The 23,563-nt window shown below is 44.2% G+C and overlaps 2 pseudogenes; one reads left to right on the top strand and one right to left on the bottom strand.

Annotated features, from left to right (window-relative positions):
• LOC135553777 (ras-related protein Rab-26-like) overlaps positions 1-23,563 on the bottom strand; it is a 99,994-nt pseudogene that overhangs the window by 62,204 nt on the left and 14,227 nt on the right.
• On the top strand, positions 6,695-9,590 carry LOC135554843 (claudin-4-like; annotated as a pseudogene).

The following is a 23,563-nucleotide window of genomic DNA, read 5'->3' as shown; positions in this document are numbered from 1 at the left end:
CCACCACAAGCCACAAGCCACCACAAGCCAGCTCTAATGCGCCTTGGCATAGATTCTTCAAGTGTCTGCAACTCTATTGGAGGGATGCGACACCATTCTTCCCCGATAAATTACATTATTTGATGTTGATGGTGGTGGGAAAACATTGCTCCAGAATCTCCCATAACGGGTGTTCAATTGGGTTAATATCTGGTGACATACATAAATACACACACACACACACACACACACACACACACACACACACACACACACACACACACACACACACACACACACACACACACACACACACACACACACACACACACACACTGCGCCATTGAGACACCTCTTCACTGAGATCTCTTCTAGCCATGGTACCCAAAATAATGGGCAACTGGTCATTTTTATACATGACCCTATACATGCTGGGATGTTAATTGCTTAATCAACTCAGGTTACCACACCTGTGTGGAAGCACCTGATTTGAATATACTTTGTATCCCTCACTTCCTCAAGTGTTTCCGTTATTTTGGCAGTTACCTGTATATTGACCATGCATTCTAAGTAGTACGCTAGTGTGGATATTGGAACTCTGCCATCGGTGACTCAGCTCAACGTGGATGTTCTCTAAGATCCTACAGCAACAAAGTGACAAACGGCAAAGTTCAGCTCATGGCTACAGCAAGGTTAAATACCACAGACAGTTCTGGGAAGGCATCTATTCTTCCATCGATCACAGGTCAATGTGACTATTCTATAGGGCATTGTCCTGGGAAATCTCCAAACTGGTATCTTGAGTTATGCAGAATTACTGTCACTAGGCCTGGGATTCAATATGATCGATCACATGTTGCCGACAATGCAGCTTTTAAAAGAATGTTACCGCTTTCGGGAGATTGCATTCACAGTAAAATGCTGCAGATGTCAGCGTGATCAGAAATGACCTTTAAAATGGTGCATAGTCGACAAGCACAATCAGATTGAATCCCGGATTAGATGTTTTAGGTCAATAAAATAAAAGCCACCAAAGGTACAATACGTATTCATGATATTAACTTCACTAAGGTAGGGGGCCCAAATTAAACTGCCTGCTACTCAGGCCCAGAAGCTAGGATAATTTGATTTGGATAGAAAACACTCTAAAGTTTCCGAAACTGTTAAAATAATGTCTGTGAGTATAACAGAACTGATATGGCAGGTGAAAACCAGAGGAAAATCCATCCAGGAAGTACTATTATTTTGAAAGGCTGTTTTTCCATTGAAAGCCTATCCACCATACAAAGACTTAGGACCCAGTTCACGAGCTCTATGGCTTCTTCTACATGTGGCCAGTCTTTAGGCATTGTTTCAGGCTTTTACTCTGAAAAATGAGGGAGATACAATGAGTGGACAGTGGAAATGAGTGGACAGTGGAAATTTCCAGACATGAGTCCAGGGCGTGATCGGGAGCTCACATTTCTTGTTTCTCCTTTTCTATTGACAAAGCTTTTGTCCGGTTGAAATATTATTGATGATTCATGACAAAAACAACCTGAGGATTGATTTTAAACATCGTTTGACATGTTTCTACAAACTTTTATTGTACTTTTGACTTTTCGTCTGGAGGTTGAGAGCGCACTTTGTGCCTTTGGATTACTGAACTAAAATGCACCAACAAAACAGAGGTTTTAGGACACGAAGAGGGACATTATCAAACAAAACAAAGGGACATTATCAAACAAAACAAACATTTATTGTCTAACATGAAGACCTGGGAGTGCCACCAGATGAAGATCATCAAAGGTAAGTGATTAATTTTAACACTATTTCTGACTTTTGTGAACCCTGTCCTTGGTTGGAAAACGGCTGTATGGTTTTCTGTGGCTAGGCGCTGACCTAACATAATCGCATGGTGTGCTTTCGCCGTAAAGCCTTTTTGAAATCTGACACAGTGGCTGGATTAACAAGACATTTATCTTTAATCCTATGTGTAAAACATGTATTTTTCATCAATGTTTATGATGAGTATTTATGTAATTTGATGTGCCTCTGAAATTTCACCGGATGTTTGTTTGAGACAATGATTACTGTACATAACACGCCAATTTCAACTGAGGTTTTTGGACATAAAGATTAACTTTATCGAACAAAACACACATTTATTGTGTAACATGAAGTCCTGTGAGTGCCATCTGATGAAGATCAAAGGTTAGTGATTAATTTAAATGGCTATTTCTGACTTTTGTGAGCCCTCTTCTTGGCTGGAAAATGGCTGTATGGTTTCCTGTGACTCGGCGCTGACCTAACATAATCGCCTGGTGTACTTTCGCCTTTTTGAAAATCGGACACTGTGGTTGGATTTACAAGAAGTGTCTTTAAAATGGTTTATAATACTTGTATGTTAGAGGAATTTCTGCGGTTTTGAATTTGGCGCCCTGCAATTTCACTGGCTGTTGTCGAGGTGGGACGCTTACCGTCCCACTGGTTCCAGAGAGGTTAAACATATCCTTTATTTAAAATACTTTATTCTTTAAATCATGAACAAAAACAGTTGATTCACACAATTTGTTTTTTTCTCAAAGACCCATTCCATATCCATGGTTACACAAAACACTGACCAATAATCTCTGTATCCAATCTATCAGGGGACACGTCCTAGTTCCTCCTCATCAATTAACATCTTTAAAGTGTGTATACCTGTGTACCGAGGGAGGGAAGGCATATATAAATTACAGTATAAATCCCCTCAAAAACTATTCAATCTCTGTGATCTCACCTCTGTTCACAAGCTTACATCAACATTACAATGAAGCAAATCAAAGCACAAACAAACATGCAGATCTGATTAATCACTAATGCCATGGCAACCACATGGCGACGCTCAGAAAACCTTCTCAGAATATCCCTTGTTGCTGTGAGATGCGCCTGACCCCCCTGCTTTCCCTTCCCTGGGAAGCAGCAAAGATGCTCTACTCCTTCAAGATCGCCTACTCCGCCCACACAGAGCACTACTGATAAAGATAAAATCTTTGATGACTTGTTGATTTACCCTCCCAGGGTTCCAGTGAAGAGGACTCATACATATTCAGTGGTGGTGTTCATTCGGCACCAAACAGAAGAAAACAGACTGAAACAAGGACGGACTACCTGGATGGGTCCAATAAAAAAGAAGAAGCTAATTTTCATTGCCCGTTGCAAAATGTTGAAAAATATTTTCCATTGCGTGCCCTAATGAACACCACCCTGGGTTGTTCCTCCCAGTAATCACAATCTAAGACATGAGTGGAGACTGTGTGTCTCTATCTGTCATGAAAGACAGCTCACACAGTGCTTCAGGCCTGTTGAATATTCAGTGACCCAGAGAAAGCACACTGCCAACAGGTATTGTATGATGGTCAATAGATCTGTCAATCTACTGGGGCTGAGAGAAGCTGTGTTCTCCTCGCATCAATCATTTTCAGACACATGGATCAATCTAACACCATTTAACAGGCTATGAATGTTTGAAAAACACATGACTGAACATTATTTAGTTTGAGTGATTCTGTGATAAAAGAGCTGGATAGAGATCTCTCCTATTTGCACTTAATATATAAATAAATCCCAGACATATTTCTCAGAAGAGTTGCGGAGAGTGCATTTATAACACAAGATTTAAGGCATGTGCTTTCACAATGTACTGACTGAAGGCCCTTCAAGGTATGAAACTAAAACACTGATAGGAGAGTAAGCCCTGTTAGCTTTCCTGCCTTTTAGTTCCTACAGAGTGGAGGAGATGAATTAACAGTGATAATACAGTACTAGTGGAGGGGAGAGAGAGAGAGAGAGAGAGAGAGAGAGAGAGAGAGAGAGAGAGAGAGAGAGAGAGAGAGAGATAAATGAACAGTGATAATACAGTACTAGTGGAGGAGGGAGAGAGAGAAAGAGAGAGAGACCGAGAGAGAGAGAGCAACCGACCGAGAGAGAGAGACCGAGAGAATGAGACCGAGAGAGAGAGACACACAGAGAGAGAGACCGAGAGAGAGAGAGATCCACAGAGAGAGAAAGAGAGAGACAGATAGTATTTTTTCTCAGTAATTACTGACAGACCCACAGGGGTCTAGGCTAGGCTGAACTGTACATCTCCAGAGCGGCTTGTCAGAGAGCACAGTAATGGGGAAATAAACTCAAAGACTGAGGCCCTCAGAGATAGGAAGGCCCTCTTTGCTCCTCTCCTTTTTGGAGACCTGTCAGGATTTGCCAAACGGTACTGTGCACGCTCAAAGACACACAGATACACAAACACACACACTTACCATAACCATTTGGAGTGAATGCCTAAACTTAACTTTAACACAATTATAATTTTAAGGTCTGCAACAACTTCAAACTTTGACATTTGAGAAACATGGATGAACATCTAATTCTGATGTGAGACTGAGTGTTAGTTGCCCAGACCACCATTCATCTACCACCAGGCCACAGGACAGGTCTCATCTACCACCAAGCCACAGGACAGGTCTCATCTACCACCAAGCCACAGGACAGGTCTCATCTACCACCAAGCCACAGGACAGGTCTCATCTACCACCAGACCACAGGACAGGTCTCATCTACCACCAGACCACAAGACAGGTCTCATCTCCCACCAAGCCACAGGATAGGTCTCATCTACCACCAGGCCACAGGACAGGTCTCATCTACCACCAGACCACAAGACAGGTCTCATCTCCCACCAGACCACAAGACAGGTCTCATCTACCACCAGACCACAAGACAGGTCTCATCTACCACCAAGCCACAGGACAGGTCTTATCTACCACCAAGCCACAGGACAGGTCTCATCTACCACCAGGCCACAGGACAGGTCTCATCTACCACCAGACCACAAGACAGGTCTCATCTACCACCAAGCCACAGGACAGGTCTTATCTACCACCAAGCCACAGGACAGGTCTCATCTACCACCAAGTCACAGGACAGGTCTCATCTCCCACCAGACCACAAGACAGGTCTCATCTACCACCAGGCCACAGGACAGGTCTCATCTACCACCAGACCACAAGACAGGTCTCATCTCCCACCAGACCACAAGACAGGTCTCATCTACCACCAGACCACAAGACAGGTCTCATCTACCACCAAGCCACAGGACAGGTCTTATCTACCACCAAGCCACAGGACAGGTCTCATCTACCACCAGGCCACAGGACAGGTCTCATCTACCACCAGACCACAAGACAGGTCTCATCTACCACCAAGCCACAGGACAGGTCTTATCTACCACCAAGCCACAGGACAGGTCTCATCTACCACCAAGTCACAGGACAGGTCTCATCTCCCACCAGACCACAAGACAGGTCTCATCTCCCACCAGACCACAAGACAGGTCTCATCTCCCACCAGACCACAAGACAGGTCTCATCTCCCACCAGACCACAAGACAGGTCTCATCTCCCACCAGATAGGTCTCATCTCCCACCAGACCACAAGACAGGTCTCATCTACCACCAGACCACAAGACAGGTCTCATCTACCACCAGACCACAAGACAGGTCTCATCTCCCACCAGATAGGTCTCATCTACCACCAGACCACAAGACAGGTCTCATCTACCACCAGACCACAAGACAGGTCTCATCTACCACCAGACCACAAGACAGGTCTCATCTACCACCAGACCACAAGACAGGTCTCATCTACCACCAGACCACAAGACAGGTCTCATCTACCACCAGACCACAAGACAGGTCTCATCTACCACCAGATAGGCCTCATCTCCCACCAGACCACAAGACAGGTCTCATCTACCACCAGCCCACAGGACAGGTCCCAATAGCCTTTACAAGTAACTTAAATTAAGACACACTGGGAATGAACAGGCACAGGGGCAAAACAGTAAATCCTCAGTCCTCTGGCTGGTAAATACTGTATGCAACATGTTATACGATATACTGTATATATTTGAGGCTAGAGTCTGCTGTTGTTCTGTACAGCCATAACAAGCTAAATATCTCAGCCAAGTATCTCAAGATATACTGTATATATACACATACACACGATTCTTCATTCTCTCTCTCTACCTCTTCTCTCCATCTCTCTCCCTGTTCTCTAATCTCTCCATCTCTCAAGCTCTCTCCTCAAATCTTTCTCCCTCTGCCAGATCTCTCCCCCTCCTTACCTGTCCATTCCCCTCTTCCGCCTTCTCCCTCCCTCCCTCTACTCCCACCATCCTTCCCATCTCTCAGAGGGCCTCAGTCTTTGAGTTTATTTCCCCATTACTGTGCTCTCTGACAAGCTGCTCTGGAGATGTACAGTCCAGTCGAGCCTAGACCCCTGTGGGTCTGTCAGTAATTACTGAGCAAAATAACACCAGCTCTCCCTCCCTCCAGTAAGTGTTGTTAAATATTAATGTTCCTCTTCAGGGTCGGCCTCTTTGCATCCTGGTGGCATTAGGACAGCAGGTGGCACAGCTCAATCTCACTAATTAGAAACGCTACCCCAGACAGAACACACACACATAAATCTGTCATTTTAATAAAACATACTGGTGGAAATACTTTCCTATGTAACAGTAACTTCAGCAACAAACTTCAGAGTGAAATAATCTGCTGTTCTAGAACTTTGTAAAGACTTAATCTGTCATAGCTCCAGGATCTCTGGAAGTTCAACATCTCTGCGGTTTTGAAATGTCTTTGTTGACTCATATCCTTATTCCTCCGGGAAGGGCAGGTGTACCCAGGGACCCAGTATGTCGATGGACGTGGAGATTGTGGGCATCGTCCTGTGAGTCATAGGATTAATCACCACCATTGTAGTGTGTGCACTCCCCACCTGGATGGAGACGACCTTCACAGCAGCTATCTTTGTCACCACGGAGGTGGTCTGGGACGGCCTGTGGATAAGCTGTGTGAAAAGGAGCATGAGCCAGATTCAGTGTGAAGTCTACGACTCCATGCCAAGCTCCGCATGGAGCTCCAACCTGCAGGCCACCAGAGCCATGACCATCATGGCTATTATCCTGGGGTTTCTGGGAGTCATGGTCTCCATGGTCGGGCACAAGACCACCAACTACATTAAGGGCAAGATATACAAGTTGATCATTATAACAGGAATATTCTTCATCCTGGCCGGATTTCTCATCCTCATTCCTGTCTCCTGGAAGGCCAGGGCAATCCTCAGCGACTCCTCCAATAAGTTGACTAGAGAGAAGAGGGAACTGGGGGATCGCTCTACTTCGGCTAGGGGGCTGCAGCCTTTCTCCTGATTGCTCCCTATAGTGTGTTCAGTGACTCAGTCAGTCATTTAGGTGAAACATGGATGTGAAAAATACCTTTCTATGACTTCTCTATAACTTTGAAATAGATGAGGCTGTCAAAGCCATAGAATTAGAATACAAGAATGGACATGAATGTTATTATGCCATTTTGGTCAGGGAGTAGGTCAGTTGGTCCTCCCCTTCAACTACACCGATTGAAGTGGATTTAAGTAACATCAATAAGGGATCATAGCTTTCACCTGGATTAAACTGGTCAGTCTGCCATGGAAAGAGCAGGTGTCCTTAATGTTTTCTACACTCAATGTATATTTTAGATGCTATTTATACAGAGTTGGTATAAAACCTGTATGAACTATAATTATATGAGATTATTTTAGAGTGACAATTATATATCACATGCCTTACTTTTATTTTCCTGCATAAGTAAAAGCAGGAAAGGCATCACGTATGACTAGACCCGCACAGAATCTGCGCATGCAGAATTCCGACGAAAATCCGCAGAATTTCCAATAAAATGCATAGGATTCTAAAGCTAAAAAGCTGCCAGCTGATAGCAAAGTTAAATAAAATTGAATTGTTGAATAACAGTTTTTCCACCGTTTTCATTGATGTATCTCAAATTGATGTATCTCGAATGAATGACAGCGTTCTGAGGAAAGAAGTATCAGATTAAAAAGAACAGATTAACAGCAGAGGAGCTGAGGAGTAAATGTTTGGCGACCAGAATAACAGTCAGGGACAAGGTCAGGGAGTTTCCAGCTGAACTGTACGAGGATGGAGGAGTACTTGTCTGCAAAGTCTGTCAGCATTCAATACACATACGGTGTCAAAATGAGGTGGAGCACCTGAGGTCGCTCCGACACAAAAATAGGAGGGCTAGTGGACCAGGTAAACATTTGGATGCTTTAGCTAGCGACAGATATATAAACTAGCTAGTAGGTTTGTTGTAGTTAGCTAATATCTGTTCTTGACAAATCCGTTTGTCTGTATCTACATAGTAGCTTCTTCAGTGTGCCCCTGTTTCAGCTAAGTCAGCTAGTTAACGTTAGCCTGGCAAGCTTTCCACGCTGTCACTTTCCATGCTGTCACTCCAGCTCCATCACATCATTTAGCCTAGCTAGCTAACTTAGCTGAAGTAATGTTAGCTAGCTAACGAATTAGCCAAAGTGATGTGGTGGAGCTATCAAAACAAGTGACAAGTTAGGAAAGACAAAAGCAGCAAGTCACAGACATATTTAGTGACTTTTTTTGTTATCTTTCATTGTTTGAAAATATTTTTGTGTGAGAGACCTTCTGTCAGGTTTATGGGCTGTGTGTCTGTTTCTGTGTGTTCAAGGCCTCTGTCACGTTTATGGGCAGTCTGTGTGTGTGGGTGGCTTCAGGAGAGAGTGTGCTCAGCTTCAAAGATTGAGATCCATTGTAGGCCTGCTATTGAACTCAACCTGAGAATTCTTATTTTACCAAATGAACCATTTGTTATTTATTTTCTAAATTGTTTTCCAGTCCAAACAAGAACACAGCCTCTGGCCTCCTGTCTGTTAAAGATTCCCTCCACAGCTGAGAGAAAGGAATTCATCTTGGACTTCTCAAGATCATTAATCAAGGCAAACATACTTTGAGAAGGGGCCCAATTTGCCCACATTTCTGAAGAAACACTGCAAGCAGGGAGGGTCTATCCCAGCGCCATCCCATCTGAGTACAGAATACCTGCCAGAGCTCTATCCACAATATGTGCAGGACATCAAAGATGCTGTAGAGGGAAGGACATTTATGTCATCCTTGATAAGACAATCGATGCCTTTGGAAGACTCGCCATCCTACACCAGCCGGTGTGTGAACGACCTGTTGTAGCAGATCTGCCTTTCTTGGATAAAGTAAACTTCACCACTGTGTCCCAAATTGTCATGTCCTGTCTCAACAACAATGTGGGTGACTTTAATCATGTGTGGGCTTTTGTAAGCGACTCAGCTAGCTACATGAAAAAGACTTTCACCAGCATCTTGAAGGGCCTTTGAGACAAATCCGGACACGTCATGTGCTTTGCCCATCTCCTGAGCCTGGTGCTGGAGGACGTGAACAGGCTGTGTGCTCTGGTGAAGAAAGTGTTCCATCAGGCAACCCAGCGTCATCTGGAGCTGAGATCATTCATGCTGAAAATGTCCATTCTACTATGATGCCTATGTATGCTGTGCAGACTAAGTGGGGCTCCTGGATACGTGCTGTGGAGTACCTGGCAGATTACATGGATGTGCTCACCGACTTCACTACGACCTTACCGGATACGGTGAAGTGTGACCAGGACCTTTGTGAGCTGCTGAGGGAACAAGGCCCAGCAGAAGGCCCAGGCAGTGTTCATTGTGGAGCATAGTGTGAAGATTGTCAGCTTAGCCACTAAGCTGGAGGAGACCTCTGTGCCAACAGCTCACAACATCGCCAGCAAGATGGAGGACCTGCAAATGCAGTATGAGAATGGCTGGCGCCCTCATACAGCTGCTGGGGCAACTTCCAGAGGAAGTCAGGGTCTCCTGCACTGAGTTGTTCCTGTATGCCATGGCAGCATGCTCAGGCAAGCTGCAGACTGTGCTGGAGAAACTCCCCTGCCTTCACCTGGATCAAGTCACTAACTGTTCCAGCCCAGGTGGTAGGTGGAAGAAAGGATAATAAGGACTATGTCCATGCCATCCCTGCTCTGAACCAGGTGACTGCAGAATAGTGACCCAGATACATGGTCATCGATAAAGGCAGATGCTGGAAGAGATTGCAGTGGACTGATGGGCAGCTCGTCGGGACAGTATTCCAGCCTTAGCTCACACATCTGTGCATCCCCACCACCTCAGTGGATGGAGAGAGACTTTTCTCACATTATCAGATGCTACTTAGTCAGTATAGAAGGAGCCTCACAGAGAAAAATGTTGAAATGTTGTTGATTGCAAAGTATAATAGCATTGAGCACTAAAAAGCATGTCAGTCACACCCACCCCCAGCAACTCTACCACTCTTTCTGTGTTTTGGTTTCAAATTAATAGCTATATGGTGAATGGAATGAAGATAATTGTTAATCTAATCTATGTTTGATTGGGTTCAAGTCCAAACTCTGGCTGGGCCACTCAAGGAAATTCAGACTTGTCCCGAAGCCACTCCTGTGTTGTCTTGGGAGTGTGCTTAGGGTCATTGTCCTGTTGGAAGGTGAACCTTCGCCCCTAGCCTGAGGTCTTAAGCACATTTTCATCAAGGATCTCTCTACCTTGCTCTGTTCATCTTTTTCTCGATCCTGACTTGTTTCCTAGTCCCTGCTGCTGAAAAACATCCCCAGAGCATGATGCTGCCACCACGTTTTACCATAGGGATGGTGCCAGGATTCCTCCGGACGTGACGCCTGGAATTCAGGCCAAAGGTTTCATTATTGGTTCCATCAGACCAGAGAATCTTGTTTCCCATGGCCTGAGAGTCCTTTATGTGCCTTTTGGCAAACTCAAAGCGGCTGTCGTGCCTTTTACTGAGAAGTGGCTTCCATCTGGCCGCTCTACCATAACGGCCTGATTGGTGGTGTGCTGCAGAGATGAAGATAAACTTCCAGAAGGACAAACAACTCCACAGAGGAACTCTGGAGCTTTGTCAGAGTGACCATCAGGTTCTTGGTCACCTCCCTGGCCAAGGCCCTTCTCCCCTGATTGCTCAGTTTGGCCAGTCGGCCATCTCTAGGAAGAGTCTTGGTGGTTCCAAACTTCTTCCAATTAAGAATGATGGAGCCCACTGTGTTCATGGGGACCTTCAATGCTGCAGAAATGTGTTGGTACCCTTCCCCAGATCTGTGCCTCAACACAATCCTGTCTCGGAGCTTTACGGACAATTCCTTCGACCTCATGGCTTGGTTTTTGCTCTGACATGCACTGTCAACTGTGAGACCTTATATAGACAGGTGTGTGCCTTTCCAAATCATGTCCAATCAATTGAATTTACCACAGGTGGACTCCAATCAAGTTGAAGAAACATCTGAAGGATGATCAATGGAAACGTTCCCGGAGGCACAAACACGTGGTTTCTCAAAATGCATTCTACTGTGGTCCGAGCACAGAGGGTCGGAGTATGAGTCAAAATCAAAGAATGCGAAACGGAGCATGCAGGGCACTTCTCGAATGCACACTCCATTTGATGCAACCTTCAACAGAAAGTATGCAAAGAAATATGACGTGACCGTAAAAAAATTATGAACATTTTCTTGAAATCAATGAGCGAGAGAAAATAAACTGACTTCGGAATGAAATGTTGCCTATTCACATCTCATATATTTGAGTGGTATAAAATTAAAGTGAATTATACCTGACAATTAAGAGTGGTTTAGGTGACATTCCCATCCTTTTTGGGCTCTGCCTGTCAAGCAGCAGAGGGGTGTATTTGCCGATGTACTGTTAACTGATCATGTTTACTTTGCAAGCTACCGGTAGAAACACTTTGTACAGTTGGCTAAACATAGTGATAAGTAGACCTAATGTGCTAAGGAAATGTTTTGTTGGCGAGTATTTTTCTATGCTTATACAGGCGCAATAAAGGCCTAGTGTACAAATATTTAATTAATATCTATATTTTTTTCTTGTGATTTATCAAAGGGGTGCTGTAGCTATGGATACAAACCACAACCACATACTGACCCAATTCTGTATTAACAGGTTATGTTTCCATGATGACATGAGTGACAAATTGTTGATCGGCGAGAAGAGGGAACTTGGGGGGAGCGCTCTACTTCAGCTGGAGTATCTAAAGCTGAAGTTATTAACTCTGCCGCAATATTGTTCATCATGGCTGGTATCATCCAGCTGATCGGTCTTCTTTTTTGCCCTCGACTTAACACAAAACTCGGACCGGGACAACGTCCTGCGGAGTAATGCCCTCTGCTTCTGATAGGAGGGACCATGCTCTGCTGCTTCTGATAGGATGGACCATGCTCTGCTGCTTCTGATAGGTGGGACCATGCTCTGCTGTTTCTGATAGGAGGGACCATGCTCTGCTGCTTCTGATAGGAGGGACCATGCTCTGCTGCTTCTGATAGGAGGGACCATGCTCTGCTGTTTCTGATAGAAGGGACCATGCTCTGCTGCTTCTGATAGAAGGGACCATGCTCTGCTGCTTCTGATAGGAGGGACCATGCTCTGCTGCTTCTGATAGGAGGGACCATGCTCTGCTGCTTCTGATAGGAGGGACCATGCTCTGCTGCTTCTGATAGGAGGGACCATGCTCTGCTGCTTCTGATAGGAGGGACCATGCTCTGCTGCTTCTGATAGGAGGGACCATGCTCTGCTGCTTCTGATAGGAGGGACCATGCTCTGCTGCTTCTGATAGGAGGGACCATGCTCTGCTGCTTCTGATAGGAGGGACCATGCTCTGCTGTTTCTGATAGAAGGGACCATGCTCTGCTGCTTCTGATAGGAGGGACCATGCTCTGCTGTTTCTGATAGAAGGGACCATGCTCTGATGCTTCTGATAGGAGGGACCATGCTCTGATGCTTCTGATAGGAGGGACCATGCTCTGCTGCTTCTGATAGGATGGACCATGCTCTGCTGCTTCTGATAGGATGGACCATGCTCTGCTGCTTCTGATAGGAGGGACCATGCTCTGATGCTTCTGATAGGAGGGACCATGCTCTGCTGCTTCTGATAGGAGGGACCATGCTCTGCTGCTTCTGATAGGAGGGACCATGCTCTGCTGTTTCTGATAGGATGGACCATGCTCTGCTGTTTCTGATAGGAGGGACCATGCTCTGCTGCTTCTGATAGGAGGGACCATGCTCTGCTGCTTCTGATAGGAGGGACCATGCTCTGCTGCTTGTGATAGGAGGGACCATGCTCTGCTGCTTGTGATAGGAGGGACCATGCTCTGCTGCTGCTGCTTTAAAGTTGCACTTTGCAGAAATCAAAAAAATTTGAATAGTTCGCCTAATTTCAGTTTATGTAGAGAATCATTGTATCATCTAAACCACCGTGGAACATATTTTCCATAACCAAAAATATTGTACTTTCAGCTGTTTGAAGCTGGTGTACAAAACGAAAGTAAAAGACACAAAAACAAAATGTAAGAACAGGAAGCATAGAAATAGCGCAAATAGAACATATATACCACTCAGACTTACTTTCAATGAAAATGACAGCTCTATAACACACATTTATGTATGAATTTGGTTGGGTCGCCCAAAAAGTGACAGTTATTTACAATAAAATGTTATTATTCAACCCCTAACTTAATGTGTTCATTGGGTGGAGCTGTATATTGCACTTGTTTTTCAGCCATGTGGATATCAACCACAACCACAAACTGCCTCAATGTGTTGTCATGGAAACACAACCTAACAGCATTGAGCGGTTACACAGAGGCCTACTGAGTGGCTCAATTCTCTTATTTTACAGAAGACCTCAGCAACAAACTTCAGAGTGAAATAATCTGCTGTTCTAGAACTTTGTAAAGACTGAAGCTGTCATAGCTCCAAGATCTCCTCTGGAAGTTCATCTCTGCTGTTCTGCAATCTTCTTCATTCTACAGGAGCATAATGTAGCATCATTATATTGTATTATTTCCATGTCTTGTTCTATAGGACCATAATGTAGCAGTGTGATATTTCCATTCATACTGATGCACCACAATAGAGAATAACTCTGACAAAGTTGCTGCTAAGTCGGTCCAAAGCAAAAAGCAGGACTTACATCCTATTATGCTGAATGATGATGGTGATGATGATGGTAATGATGATGGTGATAATGATGGCGATGAGGATGACGATGATACAGCTAATCTTCCCGTCTCGAGTGAAGCACAAACAGAAGCTGTCTCGAGATGACTCTTATTTTCCAATTGTGCATGTGTTAAAAAAGTAACTAATCTAAATCCAATTCCCAAGAATAAACATTACTGTAACTCTGAGAAGTGATTAAGACTGGGTCTATCATTTCACAAACCCTCAAACAAGTGAGAGGATAATAGAGAAAACTCAGGCACGCACACACACAATATCTTCTAGCTAAAGGATGGGGCTGGGCTTACAAGGAACTAAAAAGGAGCACACACACTCCCAGCTTTGCGTCCTCCTGTGAGAGAGCTGACAGCGGTGCCAGTAAAGAACTCCTCTATGATGGAAATATCAAAACAGAGAGGAACTTCAGCAAGCCTCGGTTAAATCAGTCTATTTCACTGCCTGAATGGTTTTCATGATGGTTAAATCAGTCTATTTCACTGCCTGACTGGTTTTCATGATGGTTAAATCAGTCTATTTCACTGCCTGACTGGTTTTCATGATGGTTAAATCAGTCTATTTCACTGCCTGACTGGTTTTCATGATGGTTAAATCAGTCTATTTCACAGCCTGGATGGTGTTCATGTTGGTTAAATCAGTCTATTTCACTACCTGGCTGGTGTTCATGTTGGTTAAATCAGTCTATTTCACTGCCTGGCTGGTGTTCATGATGGTTAAATAAGTCTATTTCACTACCTGGCTGGTTTTCATGTTGGTTAAATCAGTCTATTTCACTGCCTGGCTGGTGTTCATGATGGTTAAATCAGTCTATTTCACTGCCTGGCTGGTGTTCATGATGGTTAAATCAGTCTATTTCACTGCCTGGCTGGTGTTCATGATGGTTAAATCAGTCTATTTCACAGCCTGGCTGGTGTTCATGATGGTTAAATCAGTCTACTTCACTGCCTGGCTGGTGTTCATGTTGGTTAAATCAGTCTATTTCACTACCTGGCTGGTGTTCATGTTGGTTAAATCAGTCTATTTCACTGCCTGGCTGGTGTTCATGATGGTTAATCAGTCTACTTCACTGCCTGCCTGCTTCTTATCATCCTCCCACATGTTGAAAGCTACAGTCCAGTTCTTTTCTCCTCTGGTTTTCTACCTAGTTTTTTTTACACACCTCACAAGACACACCTCTCTTATAATAATTGAAAGACAGTGGAGCTGCTTCTTCCTGAGCTTTCTAAGGCTGGGATTCAATCTGTAGTGCAGCACCCTGGGACAGACAATAATGCTACTTTTAAAAGGCATTTTCTTGGGAGAAGGTGTTCATGGTAAACAATGTTCACGTCAATATAGCACTGATTTAGATTAAACCCATTCCTAAGATTCTGATTGTGTATACAATTCAATCCTAGAAAGGTCACGAAGCAGCAGCCTAACCATATCAAATGTCCTGGACTCCTTCCATACAAAGGTCATCAGTTCAACAAGTCAACATTCACAGTAATTTTTCCAAATACAAGAACAGAATATAACTTGTCCACTGCAACAAAACAGTTAGCATATATAGATATATGTAATGCCTTCGGAAAGTATTCAGACCCCTTGACTTTTTCCAGATTTTGTTATGGTACAGTCTTATTTGAGGCACAGATCTGGGGAAGGGTACCACAAAAAATGAGATGAAGTGAGGAAGAACAGATATCACTATGGTTCTGTCTAGCAACAGAGATGCATTGGCTGTTCAGATGTGTAGGAGGAGACTCAGCCTAGGAGAAAGGGTTAAATATCAGTGCTTGTGTGAACAACGATCGATCGTGCATTCGGAAAGTATAGATAGATAAGATAGGGATGTGGCCGTGGTTTGCAATATAAATCAATCAGTCAGGCATTCAGTTACTAATCGATTGAACATTAGAATGGGCAACAACGAGTGACCTACTGTAAGTGACTTTCAGTGTGGTATGATCGTTGGTGCCAGACACGCCGGTTCCAGTATATCAGAAACGGCCTCCTGGGCTTTTCACGTATGACAGTGTGTAGTGTTTACTGAGAATGGTGCGACAAACATAAAACATTCAGTCAGTGGCTATCCTGTGGCTGAAAACAGCTCGTTGATGAGAGGTCGAAGGAGAATGTCAAGAATCGTGCAAGCTAACGGGCCACAGACAGACAAATAAAGGCGCAGTACAACAGTGGTGTGCAGAACGGCATCTCGGAACACACAACTCGTCGGTCTTTGTCACAGATGGGCTATTGCTGCAGACAACCACACCGGGTTCCACTCCTACCAGCTAAAAACAAGAAGCGGGCCACCAACACTGGATAATTGAGGAGTGGAAAAACATTGCCTAGTCCGATGAATCCCAGTTCCTGTTGCGTCATGCTGATGGCAGAGTCAGGATTTGGTGTGAGCATCATGAGTCCGTGGCCCAATCCTGGTGGGGAATGTTTTCCTGGCACACGTTAGGCAACTTGATAGAAATTGAGCAACATGTCCATGCCCCGAAGAATTCAGGCTGTTCTGGAGCAAAGGTGGGTTCGAACCAGTACTAGCTGGGTGTACCTAATAAAACGGCCACTGAGTGTAATGTAATGGCCTTTGTAGGGACTTTGTGAGGTGTTGTATAATGCACACTGACGTAATATAGTAGTGTAATGTAGTACTACTCACAAGAAAGTTAAGTTAAGTTAAAGCGTTTTGATGACCTGTTGCAGATTGGGTTGGGTACGGATTTCTTTAGTGCTGTGGATCTTTGTTCCTCAGATACAGACCCTTGTTTTGTTGTTGTTTTTTATTCCACTTATCACATTGAATCACAGCTGAAATGCATGTGTGATTTCCGTTAGCAGTCTCGCACCCACACATGCACGTAGGTACGCAGGCTGGGGTACTTGCACGCACACACACACATCCCCCTCCCCTCCACAGACTGGGTCTCCAATGACACATTATTTGCCATATAGTGCACTACTTCTGATCAGATACCCTACCCTTATGTAGTGCACTTAGGGATAGGGTGTCATTTGTTGTTAGCCCAATTGTTTGAGGTCAGAAAGAAAGTGTGGATGCCTGGACAGTGTCTCCCAATAATACAGGTAGACCAGAGAAGTCACATCCATGATTGGCAGATGAGTGGAAACCCTGATTAGAAGCATCTGTTGTTCATCGGTTGTTCTTTACAAATGCTGTTTTGAATGAAAAGAAAATTGTACCTAAATGCTGAAGAAGGCTATAAAGCCAAAACGTCTGTGCACACTTTTTCAAAATCAAATAATGGTGTAAGCTTTATGCGACATCTTTCTGAGTGCAAACCCATTACACCTTTTTGAGTGTCTCACAACACCCATGCTATGACTTCTGACCTCAAGCTATATTGCCTGAATGATTTACATTGTTTGACTAACTCTTTGCAGTTACAGGGTGCTGCTTGTCCATTTCTCTTTAGTCAACCTTGAGATGTGTGTGTGTGTGGGTTTCTGTAATGACTCAAGTGGATGCTAGTCATCTCCAAGAAGGAGTTCATTGTTCTGATGATGATGACGAGGGAGAAAGGGAGGGAATCGATCAATCGTAAACACAGTGAATGCCATGGTCTTTGTTTGATGTGCAGTTTCTATTCCATCTGCCTATTATACCGTACAGTATGAAGCCAATGTCTCTATATTTTGCTATGACTCATGCTTGGGTGAGAGAAGGAATCAACCATTCACAATATTTCTTCACAGCCCATTTAGGTTCAGATGTAGGATCACTCAGGCTCCCGAGTGGGGCAGCGGTCTAAGGCACTGCATCTCAGTGCTAGAGGTGTCACTTCAGACACCCTGGTTCATATCCAGGCTGTATCACAACCAGCTGTGATTGGGAGTCCCATAGGGTGGCACACAATTGGCCCAGCAATGTCCAAGTTTGGACGGTGTTGGCTGTCATTGTAAATAATAATCTTAAGTTCTGAATTGACTTGTCTAGTTAAATAAAGGTTAAATGTCAAAATAAAGAAATATTTGAGCCACTTTGCTACAGCAGGAAAATAACCATGCAGCAACAGGAAATGGTAATAATTATGTGGATTATGGACATTTGTGTAGGGGTTGATACATTTTTCGTAAGGCAAAATCAAGTCTGACAAAGTGGAAATTCAACAACAGAAGCCATTTTTAAACCTTGAATACACTACAAGTTAAACATGTCCTGCATTGCAGTTCTCCTGCAACAGGCTGATCAAATTAAAAGCCTAGATCTGTACAACAAAAGGTTAGGGTGTGTTCTAACTACAGTCTGAAATGTTATTGTCCCTCTCTTCTGCTTTCAACATTTCTCTGCAGTCCATTTAACTACTGAGCCATCATCAATAGTAATCCCAATCCCAGTACTCCCACAGGTGCCAATGAAGCATTACTAGGCCCTATAGCCACAATAACACAGCCCTGGGCCTTGCTGACACAGCACACCGAGGTCCAATGGTTTCCTCACATTTAGAAATCAAGGGTCAAATGAAGAGGCAATTGCTGCATCAATCTTCATAGTCAGCTAAAGTGACACTCAAACTAGCCATGCCTACTATTAAAGCTACTTCATGACAACTGTTGATGTAAAAAGGGCTTTATAAAAAAAATGGCATTGATTGACAGAAATCTGGCAAGGAAGAGAACAAGCCGTAGATATGCATTTTTCTGTCTAAAGTTCAGATGAAGTCACTCTTCAAAACACAACAACTCCACTGGTGAATAGGCTCCATGTCCTCTACGGTGTCCATGTTAGGACAGCCCTAGTCTACGCACAACTTTGTTCAATCTAGAAGTTGTGATGAGACCGAAGCTATCCTAATGTGGACAACGTACTCTAACCCCTCACAGAGTACATGGGTAGCGTAAACTAACAACCTCATCTCCATCACATCCTACCTGACCAAAGGAGAGAGATGACCAAAGGTAAGAGATGAAATGTAAGTTGGGCTTTGAAAACCCTCTCTCTCGACTATCTATTTCTGTTCGGATGCAATCAGACAAGGTAACATGCTGTGTATGTAAGAGCTCTTGTTTATGTTCTGAAGCTGTGGCGCTCCTTATAATGTTGTGAGTGTGTGTGGGTGCTTTGAGTGTTTGTTTTAGTTTGTCTACATTAGAGAGAGAAAGTTTGTGTCTGTTGATTACAGTATGTGTGTGTGTCGTGAGTGTTGATTGCATGTTTACAGTATGCGTGTGTGAGCGCGGTGGTGTGTTTGTAGTCTGATGCTCTCTGATTACCGCGCATGGCAGTGCTATAGATTAGACCAGCCTAGACAGCTGCTCCAAACATAAGACTGGCTCAGTGGTTCAGTGATCTGCTCCCTCCATAAGACTGGCTCAGTGGTTCAGCGATCTGCTCCCTCCATAAGACTGGCTCAGTGGTTCAGTGATCTGCTCCCTCCATAAGACTGGCTCAGTGGTTCAGTGATCCGCTCCCTCCATAAGACTGGCTCAGTGGTTCAGTGATCCGCTCCCTCCATAAGACTGGCTCAGTGGTTCAGTGATCCGCTCCCTCCATAAGACTGGCTCAGTGGTTCAGCGATCTGCTCCCTCCATAAGACTGGCTCAGTGGTTCAGTGATCCGCTCCCTCCATAAGACTGGCTCAGTGGTTCAGTGATCTGCTCCCTCCATAAGACTGGCTCAGTGGTTCAGTGATCTGCTCCCTCCATAAGACTGGCTCAGTGGTTCAGTGATCCGCTCCCTCCATAAGACTGGCTCAGTGGTTCAGCGATCTGCTCCCTCCATAAGACTGGCTCAGTGGTTCAGTGATCCGCTCCCTCCATAAGACTGGCTCAGTGGTTCAGTGATCTGCTCCCTCCATAAGACTGGCTCAGTGGTTCAGTGATCTGCTCCCTCCATAAGACTGGCTCAGTGGTTCAGTTAATGAGACAGCATGCCACATCACTGGCTTCTCCCTTTGGTCTCTTCTCCTCAACCTCTACAGACTGAGTGACACACCCAAACCTTTTGCACAGTTCTCCACATAAACACACACACACACACACCCCACCTCCTTCTTCTCTAACATGGGAAGGCTGCTTACAGATGCCGTATCTTAATTTGAGCCAGTTTCACACAGCAGGAAAATAATCCTGCAGCAACAGGAAATGTGAATTGGATTGTGGATTATAATTAATGGAAACGTTTTATAAGGGTTGATGAAAAAAATTAGAGAAAATCAAGGCTGACATTTTCAATCAGAAATTATAAACGTCAGAAGCCTTTTTAAGTCTCTAATACACAAAGTTTGCATTTCAGGATGATGAAATTAAGAGTCAGCATCTGTACAGTTCACTATGATTAAAAGACGTTAACCCAGACAGAATCAATTGCATTCATATCTCTACAACCACATTTAGAAACTTCGGTAACACTGTCCTTGAAGATCACAGGTATTTAAAAAGTCACTGGGTATAATGCTTTAAGATGACATAACATTCTAAGACCTGTCATAAGCAAGCATGAGCTAGTGTTGTGACCTGGCTATTTCTTACAAAACAAAATGAGTTTTAGTGCCCACAACAGTTATTCATAAGTTGTAGCTACTGTATAGCAGCTTCTCAAAGAGGTTTGTCTCGTTAAGACTAATGGACAGACTACGAAAACATAAATGGTACAGTAGATCTGTCATGATACGTGAGATAGTAAGCAGCATCAGTTCCGGTTCTTGGGTTTTTCGTCCCTGGTTATTTGGACAAATCACAATTTCACAGGGGTTAGCATCTTTTGAATTTCGTAAGGGGAGGGGACATCTGGCCCATAGACTTGCCCACAACTTGCAAAGAGAGAGTGTGGAGCGCTTCATTCCGGTTCCCATCCTCCTTTCTCTTAAGTATGCACCCAGAACTTACTCGTGCATCTGACCAATTACACAAGACGTTAATTCTGGGTTAAGTGAGATAACTTTAAGGCAGAAAAAGATAAACATTAAACATTCACTAGACTACAAAGCAGTGATGGAGGAGACACTGGAGAGGAGTTCAGAGCCCTTGTGTAGTAGAAGAGGAATCCTCCAATCAGCACATCACCCTTTGATCAAGGTTAATACACCAGGGACGCCAGAGGGAGTGGGTCTCTCTCACTCACCCTCTGTTAACATGCAGACGATGTGGCCTGGGGACAGGTGCAGAGCGGGGGAGGGGAACAGTGGTTGAAGGTCAGGCACAGCTCAGTGTGACTTTGGGATGGGGAGAAAGAAGGAGGAGGGAAAGAAAGATGAGGAGGAGAGAAAGAAACAGCGAGGAGGAGAGAAACGCACACTCACTCCTCATATCTGACCCACCCCGCAGAGGCCAATGACTCATTTTTAAAGCATCCGGCTGCGAGGTGAAATGGCACGACTGTTTTTCTATTTTCCACCAAACTGCATATCAATAAGGTGAGAAATGACATCTTGTGTTGGGCCAAAATGTACTGTGTCCTTAGAAAGTGAATGGGAAAATAAGGAAGACACTTCTGTAGTGTATGTGTGAGAGTGTTTATGGGGGTGATAGATTGAGTGACCCGGGAGAGGAGGAATCATTAGAGGATGAGTAGTAGGAAGAGGAAGGCTAACTGTGAGCGTGACATTTAGACTGACCCTGCAGGTGCAAAGCAATGCCTTTATACTCATGGGGATAGAGACAGACACACAAAACCTCTCACATACACTAGCCTAGTGCACTCACCTACAAGTCAACATTCCACAGATCCTGTCACAATTAATTCCAGCAGAATGACCTAAAAATATATCCTAAACATACATGTTTGGCATATGAAAAGGAGTTGCACCTGGTAAGGAGTAGAATGAGAACACAGACAGGTCTGGTTCCCATGGCTACTAAACATACACTCCAATATACTAACAGCTGCAACTTCCCTGTCAGAATGTGCTAAGCTCAGTTCGGTCTCATCTGAACAAGGGGAGAAAGAAGGGAGGAGAGATCGATTCTACACAACACGCCCTCTGCTCATCCACTTCGTACTCTGAAGCCCCGAGGTGCCGGGGAACAGGGCCCCTGATGATCTATCGCAGGAGCCACTTGATAGATCAACACATCTGACACTTGAGTATGTTCCAATTCTGCAAAGTATTGCAACATTTAAGAATCACAGGAACATGATATACCGATCCTATAAACTGCACAGAAGGCCCCAGATATCCTCACAGAGGTCAGTCAGTGCATATCTTTATCTGTTAGTCAGTATCTCACTCGACAAGTTACTAAATCAGACCCAGGCAACGCTAACAGTAACAAACATTGAGACATCCAGAACACACTGCAAAACCTAGCATCTATAATGGCCATGGTGTCCTAGATCACAGAGACCCCCACCTCACTTAGACTGTAGAAAGAGTCGATGGCAAAGATAGCTGGGGGAGCCCTTTATCCACCTCCATGGCTGGTCTCTATAGGGCGGACAGTTAGATCCCCAGGACACCTGCAGCAGTGTAAAAGACCAGCCCTACAGTCCATCACTAAGACAACGCTTCTCTGTGACTCCTCCAGTGTATAAAAGCTCCACTGACAGATATAATGCACTAAAAGTGTTTTGTGACCGCTAAAGTAGTATTAATTATCTGACACTGGAGTGCCGTAGTGCCTGCAACTGTTCGGATAAAAGAAAACCTTTCGCTGTGGTAAGTGTTTTGTTCTTCTGGGTTTGTTAGGGCCAACAGGTCAGAGGCATTACCTATAAGGGCCCAGAGTTGTTCCTGGCCATAGATTGAGGTGGGGTAGTCTAAGGACAAGCAGCTAGACGTAACACTTCTAGCCTCCTTGTCCAAGATGGAGGAGCCAAATGCCAGGAGGATTATGGCATTGATGTCATAAGTTAGTGAGGGAGATATGAGTGAGGGAGATATGAGTCTCCAGCTTCAGTGATTTTTGCAATTCATTCCAGTCATTGGCAGCAGAGAACTGGAAGGAAAGGTGACCAAATGAGGAATTGCCTTTGGGGGTGTACAGGTGCAGTACAGGTGCATCAAAGCTGGGACCGAGAGACTGAAAAACAGCTTCTATCTCAAGGCCATCAGACTGTTAAACAGCAACCACTAACATTGAGTGGCTGCTGCCAACACACTGACTCAACTCCAGCCACTTTAATAATGGGAATTGATGGGAAATGATGTAAAATATATCACTAGCAACTTTAAACAATGCTACCTAATATAATGTTTACATACCCTACATTATTCATCTCATATGTATACGTATATACTGTACTCTATATCATCTACTGCATCTTTATGTAATACATGTATCACTAGCCACTTTAACTATGCCACTTTGTTTACATACTCATCTCATATGTATATACTGTACTCGATACCATCTATTGTATCTTGCCTATGCTGCTCTGTACCATCACTCATTCATATATCTTTATGTACATATTCTTTATCCCCTTACACTTGTGTATAAGACAGTAGTTTTGGAATTGTTAGTCAGATTACTTGTTGGTTATTACTGCATTGTCGGAACTAGAAGCACAAGCATTTCGCTACACTCGCATTAACATCTGCTAACCATGTGTATGTGACAAATAACAATTGATTTGATTTGATTTGGCCAGTGAAATACACCTGCTGGAGCGTGTGCTGCGGATGGGTGCTGCTATGGTGACCAG

This window comes from Oncorhynchus masou, chromosome 14 (genome assembly GCF_036934945.1).
Source record: "Oncorhynchus masou masou isolate Uvic2021 chromosome 14, UVic_Omas_1.1, whole genome shotgun sequence".
Classification (NCBI taxonomy): domain Eukaryota; kingdom Metazoa; phylum Chordata; class Actinopteri; order Salmoniformes; family Salmonidae; genus Oncorhynchus; species Oncorhynchus masou.
Note: the sequence above shows the minus strand (reverse complement) of the source record. Positions and strands in the feature narration are given on the sequence as shown.